The sequence below is a fragment of the Theropithecus gelada genome, chromosome 19, assembly GCF_003255815.1.
Source record: "Theropithecus gelada isolate Dixy chromosome 19, Tgel_1.0, whole genome shotgun sequence".
Lineage (NCBI taxonomy): Eukaryota > Metazoa > Chordata > Mammalia > Primates > Cercopithecidae > Theropithecus > Theropithecus gelada.
The window spans coordinates 52,504,627-52,514,790 of NC_037687.1; the positions used below are offsets into that span (position 1 = coordinate 52,504,627).

The 10,164-nt window shown below is 40.2% G+C and overlaps 1 pseudogene across 1 annotated transcript; it reads right to left on the minus strand.

The window, feature by feature from the left end:
• Positions 1-837: 837 nt before the first annotated feature.
• Positions 838-2,359, minus strand: LOC112612642 (annotated as a pseudogene). Its single transcript, XR_003116880.1, has one exon. The product of XR_003116880.1 is annotated as a nuclease-sensitive element-binding protein 1 pseudogene (transcript).
• Between the last annotated feature and the right edge of the window lie 7,805 nt (positions 2,360-10,164).

Sequence of the window (10,164 nt, forward strand, 5' to 3'; positions counted from 1 at the left end):
CTTTTTTTTTTTTTTTTTTTTTTTTTTTTTGAGACGGAGTCTCGCTTTGTCACCCAGGCTGGAGTGCAGTGGCGCGATCTCGGCTCACTGCAAGCTCCGCCTCCCGGGTTTACGCCATTCTCCTGCCTCAGCCTCCGAGTAGCTGGGACTACAGGCGCCCGCCACCACGCCCGGCTAGTTTTTTGTATTTTTAGTAGAGACGGGGTTTCACCATGTTAGCCAGGATGGTCTCGATCTCCTGACCTCGTGATCCACCCGCCTCGGCCTCCCAAAGTGCTGGGATTACAGGGTTGAGCCACCGCGCCCGGCCTGAAACACTCTTTAGGTAGAATCTGCCAGGACACATTTGGGAGCTTATAGAAGCCTATGGTGAAAAACAGAATATGCCCAGATAAAAACCAGAAGGAAGCTATCTGTGAAACTGCTTTATGATGTATGGATGCATCTCACAGAGCTAAAACCTTATTTTGATTCAGCATGTTGGCAACACTCTTTTGGTAGAATTTGTGAATGCACATTTTGATCCTATGGTGAAAAACAGAATATTATCAGACACAAATTAGAAAGAAGCTATCTGTGAAACTGCTTTGTGACATGTGGATTCAGCTCACAGATTTAAACATTTTTTTTTTAATTCAAGAGATTGGAAACACTCCTTTGTTAGAATCTGTTAAGGGACATTTGGGATCCCACTGAGGCCTATGATGAAAAACCGAACATTCCCAGATACAAACTAGAAAGAAACTATCAGTGCAATTGCTTTGTGATGTGTGAATTCATCTCAAAGAGTTAATTTTGATTCAGAAATTTGCAAACATTCTTTTACTATTATTATTATTATTATTTAAGACCTATATTAACAGGTGCTTGCAGTTTGTTGACTTTTTTGAAAAAATCAAGTTGTAAACTTTTATTACAAATTAAAAATGAAGTTCTTAAAACTCTCGACTTGACCAGATATGAAAAAATTTAAAAACCTTTAAAGGTGTATTGGGAAAAACCAGGCTTTTTTAAAAAACACGTTTGTTATTACCAAAAAGAGACATCTTTAGGTAAAAATAATAAAAACCCCATGCTGCATAGATAATGCAGATAGTTCTATTTATCTGGTCAATGGGCAAAAAGCAAGCACTTAAGGTCTTCAGCTCCAATCTTTTGTTCATTTCTTATTGCTGGAATTTCATATTTCTTCTTGTTGGATGACTAAAACGGATGATGATAGAGATGGTAAGCCGGCATTTACTCAGCCCCGCCCTGCTCAGCCTCGGGAGCAGACGAATTCTCAGCTGGTGGATCGGCTGCTTTTGTCTCTTTGCCATCTTGTGGTTTAGGGTTTTCTGGGAGTCTGCAATGGTAATTGAAGTTGCGGCGGTACTGACATTGAGGTGGCTGCTGACTTTGGGTCTCATCTCCTTGATTTTCTTTATCTTCTTCATTGCCATCCTCTCTAGGCTATCTTTGGCGAAGAGGGCCACTGCAGAATCGTGGTCTATATTCCCCATACATATTCTGCCTCACTGGTCTACCTTGTTCTCTTGCACTCTGGTTGTCAGCACCCTCCATCACTTCTCCCTGCACAGGAGGGTTGGAATACTGTGGTCGACGCCCATAGCGTCTCTGCATGTAGTAAGGTGGGAACCTTCGCCTGCAGTAGGGCCGGCGTTGATGGGCCTGGCCTTCGGGAGCACTCTCCGATCCCTCGTTCTTTTCCCCACTCTCACTATTCTGGTAAGTTTGCTGGTAATTGCATGGAGGACCCCTACGACATGGATAGCGTCTATAATGGTTACGGTCTGCTGCATATTTACTGCCTTGAACTGGAACACCAACAGGACCTGTAACATTTGCTGCTTCCACACCCTTTTCTCCTTCAACAACATCAAACTCCACAGTCTCTCCATCTCCTACACTGCAAAGGTACTTTCTGGGGTTATTCTTTTTTACAGCAGTCTGATGTACAAATACATCTTCCTTGGTGTCATTCCTTTTGATGAAACCATATCCGTTCCTTACATTGAACCATTTTACTGTTCCCAAAACCTTCATTGCGATGACCTTCTTGTCCCCGCCGGCAGGTGCCACCGATGTGAGGCTGCCCGGGCCACTGCTCCCTGCGCCGCTGCCTGCAGTGCCGGGCTTGGTGTGGGCGGCACCGAGAGTGGGAGCGGCGGGGTGGGGCACGGGGGTGGCGGGCTGCTGGTGGGTCTCGGCCTCGCTGCTCATGGTTGCGGTGATGGTGACTGGGGCCCGCTGTGGCAGCTGCGGCTCCTCCTGGGATGTGATGGTAACTAGGCCGGCGGCGGCAGTGGGGCTGCTCAGGACTCTCTGGGGTTCGCTCTCCACTCCCACTACTGATCGAACTGGCAAACATTCTTTTTGAAGAATTTGCGAAGAAACATTCCAGAGCCCTTTGAAGTATGTCATGCAAAACTAAGTACCCCCAGATAAAAATTATAAAGAATCTATCTGTGCAACTGCTTTGTGATTTGTGGATTCATTTCACAGAGTTAAACATTTATTTTGATACAACAGGTTTGAAACATTCTTTAGTTAGAATCTGTGAAAGGACTTTTGGTAGCATTGAGGCCTATGGTGAAAAACGAAACAGCCCCAGATAAAAACTGGACAGAAGCTATCAGTGAAACTGCTTTGAGATGTGTGGACTCATCTCACAGAGTGAAACCCTTCTTTTGATTCAGCAGGTTGGAAACACTCTTTTGGTAGAAACTACAAAGGGAAATTTGGGAGCCCTTTGTGGCCTGTGGTGAAAAACCAAATATCCCTAGATAATAAGTAGTAAAAAGCTACCTATAAACTACTTGTGATGTGTGGATTCGTCTCACAGAGTTAAACCTTTCTTTTGATACAGGAGGCTTGAAACACTCTTTAGATACAATCTGTGTATTGACATTTTGGTGTCCCTAGAAGCCTATGATGAAAGACTAAATATCCCCACATAAAAACAAAGAAGCTATCTGTGAAACTGCTATCTGACGTGTGGATTCAACTCACAGAGTTAAACATTTCTCTTGATTCAGCAAGTGGCAAGCATTCTTTTAATATAATCTGCAAAAGAAAGTTGGAAAACCACTTGAGGCCTTTAGTGATAAACAGAATATCCAGATAATTAAAGTAGAAAGAAGTTATCTTGGAAACTGCTGTGTGATGCGTGAATTCATCTCACAGAGTGAAACCGTTCTTTTGATTCAGCAGGTTGGAAACACTCTTTTGGTAGCAACTACAAAGGAAAATTTGGGAGCCTTTTGTTGCCTATGGTCAAAAACCAAATAGTCCAAGAAAAAAGCTAGAAAGAAGCTATCAATGAAACTGCTTTGTGATGTGGGGATTCTTCTCACAGAGTTAACCCTTTCTGTTGATTCAGCAGGTTTGAGATAATTTTTAGGTATAAACTGCAAAGGGACATTTGGGAACCCATTGAGGCCTACATTAAGAATCCAACTATCTCCAGATAAAAACTAGAACGAAGCTATCTGTGAAACTGCTTTGTGATGTGTGGACTTATCTCACAGAGATAAACCTTTATTGATACAACTGGTTTGAAACACTGTTTAGGTAGAATCTGTGAATGGACATTTTGGAGTGCATAGAGGCCCATGTAGAAAAACTGAATATCTCCAGATAAAAACTACAAAGAAGCTATCTGTGAAACTACTATCTGATATGTAGATTCAACTCAGAGTTAAAAGTTTCTTTTGAATCAGTAAGTTGAACACATTCTTTTAGTAGAATCTTCAAAATGACATTTGAAAGGCACTTGAGGCCTTTAGTGAGAAACAGAATATTCACAGAAAAAAAACTAGAAAGAAGTTTTCTTGGAAACTGCTTTGTGATGTGTGGATTCCCATCACAGAGTTAAACCTTTGTTTTGATACAGCAGGTTTGAACCACTCTTTAGGTAGAATCTATGAAGGGACACTTGGGAGCCCACAGAGGCTGACGGTAAAGACAGAATATCCCCAGATAAATACTAGAAGGAAGCTATCTATGAAACTGCATTGTGATGTGTGGATTCATCTCACAGAGTTAAACCTTTTTGTTTGATTCAACAGGTTGGAAATACTCTTTTAGTAGAATCTGTGATAGGGACATTTTGGAGACCATTGAAGCCTATGGTGAAAAACTAAATATCCACAGATAAAAAGTAGGAAGAAGCTATCTGTGAAACTGCTTTGTGATGTTTGGATTCATCTCACAGGGTCAAACCACTCTTTTGATTCAGTAGCTTGGAAACACTTTTTTTGTAGAATCTGCAAAGGGACATTTTGGAGCTTCTAGAGTCCTGAGGTGAAAAACTGAATATCTCCACAAAAAACTAGATAGAAGCTATCTGTGAATCTTCGATGTGATGTGTGGATTCATCTCACAGCTTTATAACTCTCCTCTGATTCAGCAGTTTGCAAACACTCTTTTGGTAGAATCTCGGAAGGGATATATGAAATCACTTTTAGGCCTATTTTGAAAAACCAAATATCTGTGGTTTGAGGTCCATAGTGAAAAACAGAATATCCCCAGATAAAAAATAGAAAGAAGGTATTTGTGAAACTGCTTTGTGATTTGTGCATTCATCTCACAGGGTTAAACCTTTCTTTTGATACAGCAGATTTGAAACACTCTTTAGGTAAAATCTACCAAGGGACATTTGGGAGCCCATAGAAGCCTAAGGTGAAAAACAGAATATCCCCAGATAAAAACTAGATGATTTCTGTGGAACTGTCTTGTGATGTGTGGATTCATCTTAGGTAGTAAACGGAGTAAAACCTTTTTTTTTTTTTTTTTAATTCAGCAGGTTGGAAACACTCTTTGGTAGAATCTGCAAAGAGACATTTGGGAGACCTTTGATGCCCATGGTGAAAAACCGAATATCCCAGATAAGAAGCAGAGAGAAGTTATCTGTGAAACTGCTTTCTGATGTAGGGATTTATGTCACAGAATTAAACCTTTTTGTTTGATGCTGTAGGTTTCCGACTCTCCTTAGGTAGAATCTGCAAAGGGACATTTGGGAGTTCTTTGACACCTATGGTGAGAAACTGAGTATCACCAGATAAAAACTAGATAGAAGCTGTCTGTAAAACTGCTGTGTGATGATTTGATTCATCTCACAGTGTTAAACCTTTCTTTCGATTCAGTAGGTTGGAAACTTTTTTTGGTAGAATTTCAGAGGGGACATTTGGGAGCACTTTGAGGCCTATGGTGAAAAACCAAATATTGCAAGAAAAAAAAAAACTGGAAAGAATCTATCAGTGAAACTGCTTTGTGATGTGTGATTTCATTTCATAGAGTTAAACCTTCTTTTGATTCAGCAGTTTGGAAACACTCTTTTGGTAGAATCTGCGAAGGGAAATTTGGGAGCACTTTGAGGCCTGTGGTGAAAAACCAAATATCCACAGATAAAAACTAGAAAGCAGGTTTCTCTGAAACTGATTTTTGATGTGTGTATTCAGCTCTCAGAGTTAAATCTTTCTTTTTATTCAGCAGGTTGTAAACACTCTTTTGATAGAATCTACAAGGGGACATTTGGGAGCCCTTTGAGGCCTACAGTGAAAAACGGAATATTTCAAGATAAATCTAGAAAGAAGCAGTCAGTGAAACTGCTTTGTGATGTATTGATTCATCTCACAGAGTTAAACTTTTCTTTTGATTCAATTCATTGGAACCATTCTTTTTGTCGAAAATCTGAAGGGACATTTGGTAGCCCATTGAGGCCTGTGGTGAGAAACTGAATATCTCCAGATAAAAACTAGAAAGAAGCTATCTGTGAAACAGAATTGTGAAATGTGCATTCAGCTCACAGAGTTAAACCTTCCTTTGATTCAGCAGAATGGAAATACCTTTTTTGTAGAATCTGGAAAGGGACATTTGGTAGCCCATTGTGGCCTATGGTGATAAATCGAATATCCCCAGATGAAAGCAAGAAAGAAGTTATCTGTGAAACTGCTTTGTGCTTTGTGGATTCATCTCAACAGAGTTAAACCTTTCTTTTGATTCAGCAGGTTGCAAATATTCTTTTTGTATTATCTGTGAAGGGACATTTTGGAGCCCATTTAGGCCTATGATGAAAATGATAATATTCACAGATAAAAACTGAAATGATCAGACCCAACATTATGTCGTGGGGGCAACAAAGTCCACAGAGACAAAATAATGAGGAAAAGACAGTTTGAGAGAGAAAGTTGGACTAGGGGCCACTGTGAGTGTGGAGACTGCGACAGCCCCAAACTCTGGGAGCCCCAAACTCTGTTGGTGCTCAAACAAAAAACAGGTGGTGAAGATGTGGGGGTTGAAAGGAAATGGTGTATCAAGTGACAGAGAAACATATGGCTATTTGATATAATGGGAGTGCTAGAAGCAAAGAGCCAGCAAGTCTAGCGGATATGAGAGCCTTGCCTCAGCTTCTCTCACAACACTCAACTTTTCTCCCAACATGCCCCCTTCTCTTTTTGAAAAAACTGCCACAGCTATTGTTTTCATTAGCATAAGGAGACCTCTTTTTTTAAATAATTGAGCAAGGCAATTGCAGGATTTGCAGCCCTTAATTGTCAGTTGGCAATCCAGCTTCATTTTTCTTAGCCCTTGTTCAAAATGAAGTCTCTCTGGTTTTAATGTTTCTTACATATCTCCCCTATCCCTTTTACAAGAGGAACTTTAATCCTAGGGGTGGCTTGTATGGGGGGAACCTGGTCCATGGTTGGGATTCATGGGTCCTTCCAGCCTCCTGTTCCATGGTTGTACACATCTTGAGGGCACCTACACGTTTTGCACATCTTCTGCAAAAAGAAAAGCATAACCTCACCCCCACATTAGTAATTCTACTGAAACAGAATCAAAAACTTCATGGTTGGCCGGGCGTGGTGGCTCAAGCCTGTAATCCCAGCACTTTGGGAGGCTGAGACGGGTGGATCACGAGGTCAGGAGATTGAGACCATCCTGGCTAACACGGTGAAACCCCGTCTCTACTAAAAAATACAAAAAACTAGCCACACGAGGTGGCAGGCGCCTGTAGTCCCAGCTACCTGGGAGGCTGAGGCAGGAGAATGGTGGGAACCCAGGAGTTGGAGCTTGCAGTGAGCTGAGATCCGGCCACTGCACTCCAGCCTGGGTGACAGAGTGAGACTCTGTCTAAAAAAAAAAACAAAAAAACAAAACAAAACAAAAAAACTTTGTGGCTATAGCCAGGAAGCATGTCATTGCTGAAGCATTTGTAACTCAGCATTTGTAAATCAGCTTCTGCTTCTTTGGTTAATTACCATGGGTAAAACTTACCATTGATAATGAGAAGCAGGCCCCTTCTAACAGAAGGCACAGAGAAAGCAAATCAAGGCTTAAAACCAGTCCCTAAACCTTCAATTTGCACTGTACAGGTGGACCCACTAGATGCTGTAGTTCATGATAAATCTTCAGAGGTCTGGTGGACACTCACGTGGACACCTGACTGTTAGATGGAGAGACACAAGCAAATCCTCTTTCTTATAAAATTATCTTTCCTCTTTTCCAACTCTTTGTATGTGCCTCCCTCCACCACATATCTTGTTCAGCCTTTTTATTTTCCTTTTGTCGTGTCAGGTGTTGTTCAGTTGCAGTTGTGAGTTGATCTTTTTGTGAATTTAAAAATATTTAATGTGAATAAAGTTAAATGCAATTGCATATGTAGTATCTTATATTCCTCATCCCCTCCCTCTTGCTTTTGTATTTGAATTTTTACAGTACAATTAGCTCTTTCCACTATTGCTTGTCTTCATGAGTTATATGAAATACCCGCAGTATGGGTAATATTCCACTGTTGAAAAAATGTAGCCATGGCTTTACTACAGTATCCTGGGTCATTACCTGTTTTGATTTTTTCTGGGATTCCCATAACTGAAAAGCAAGATAAAAGATGTATTTTAACATGAGCTGTAGTGTCCCCTGTTTGACAGGTGGCCCAGATAAAAAGCGAATAGGTATCTAATGAAACATGAACAAAGGACAATTTTCCAAAAGCAGGAATGTGTTACATCCATCTGCCAGATGGAATTTGTAGATAAACCTCTATGGTTAACTTCTGTTCCTTGATGTGGCAGATGCAGGATTTGCCAGGCAGAAGGGTGTTGTTCAATTTCTTTAACTTGTTTCCATGATAGACCATATCTTTGTCTAAGGCCTGTGGCATTAAGTCGGGTTAAAGCATGAAATATTTGTGCATCAATAAAAGGCTGCAGACATCAATGCATCTGTCTTTTGATTAAGTTTAGTTAAAGCTCCAGGGAGGTTAGTATCTGCTCTCATATGATTGATATAGAAAGGTGAATGCCTTTGTTGTACGGCTTGCTGTAAAGAATGAAATAAAAGATTAAGTGTTTCATCAGTCACATTTCAAATTAAGACACATTCAATAGTTTGCATGGCTTGCATGACATAGGCTGAATCAGAAACAATGTTAACTGGCTGTTTTAAAGTTTTTAACACTGTTATCACAGCCATAATTTCAGCCCTTTGAGCAGAAGCAAAGTCAGTTTGAAATACTTGCTTTTGAGGTCCTGCAAATGAAGCTTTTCAATTATTAGATCCATCAATAAAAACAGTAATGACCCCTTCAATAAGGGCTTTTTGAGTAATAGAAGGCAATACCCAGGATGTTAATTTTAGAAACTGGAAGGTTTTAGACTTAGGGTAATGATTATCAAGAATGCCAATGAAACCAGCCAAATTTACTTGCCATTCTTGAGAATTATTATAGACTTGTTGAATTTGTTGTTTAGTTAGTGGAATTATAATATGATTTGGATCATATTCCATTAGCTTTGTTGTGCACAGCCTAGCTTGTCCTACTAGCACAGCAATTTGATCTAAGTACAGTACAGAGTGAGCATTTTGGTTGTATTATGAGGTAGAAAAAGCCATTCAACTAGATCATCCTGTTGAACTATAACTCCTGTAGGCAAATGCTTAGTAGGAAAAACTAAAAACTGTAATGGTTGTATCAGATTAATCCGTTCTACTTGTCCTTGCTAATTTTTTTTTCTCAGTTAATTGAAATTCCACTAATGCTTCTTTGGAGAGGGAGCATTTAAAGTTAGAATCACCTCATAAAGTAGAAAAGAGGTGAGACATAGCATAAGTAGAAATGCCTAAAGTTGGACAAATCCAATTAATGTCTCCTAATTATTTTTGGAAATCATTTAAGGTTTCTAAAATATCTCGTCAAATTTGAACCTTTTGAGGCTTAACAACACTTTGCTCTACCTTCTTTCCTAGATATTGAAAGGGAGTATAAGTTTGAATTTTGTCAGGGGCTATAATTAACCCTGCTGTATGTACAGCCTTTTCTATCTATTTGTAGTACAACATCAATTCTTCCCTAGTTTGTTTCACACAGAATATCGTCCATGTAATAGAAAATATAACATTTTTTGGACTGTTCTCTAACTGGCTTAATAGCTTTCCCAACATAAGTTTGACAAATAATCAGGCTATTTAGTATGCCTTGTGGTAGTACTTTCCAATGGTATCTGTCTGCCAGTTATTATTATTTATGGTGGGAACAGTAGAAGCAAATTTTTCATAATCTTGGGGGGGCTAAAGGAATGGTAAAAAAGCAATAGTTTATATCTATCAGTATGGGAGGCCAGTATTTTGGAATCATTCTTGGGGAGGGCAGCCCTGGTTGTAGCATGCCCATAGGTTGAATCACAGCATTAACAGTCCTCAAATCTGTTATCATTCTCCATTTACCAGATTCTTTCTTAATGACAAACACAGGAGAATTCTAAGGGGAGAAATTAGGCTCTATATGTCCCTTTGGCAGTTGTCCCAGCACCAGTTCTTTTAAAGCCTCCAGTTTTTTTCTGTTTCAGTGGTCATCGCTCCACCCAAATCAGTTTGGCAGTTAACCAAAGAAGAGGAACGGGAACTGGAGGTTCAATAATGACTGCTTCTAAAAATAAAACCCCAATCCAGTCCAATCTGTTTGTCCTTTTAATTCTAAAGTTTCTGATTGGACTTTTTTTTTTTTTTTTAGACAAGAGTCTCGTCCTATTGCCCTGGCTGGTGTGCAGTGGTGTGATCTTGGCTCACTGCAAGCTGTACCTCCTGGGTTTGCACCATTCTCCTGCCTCTGCCTCCCAAGTAGCTGGGACTACAGACACCCACCACCGTGCCCAGATAATT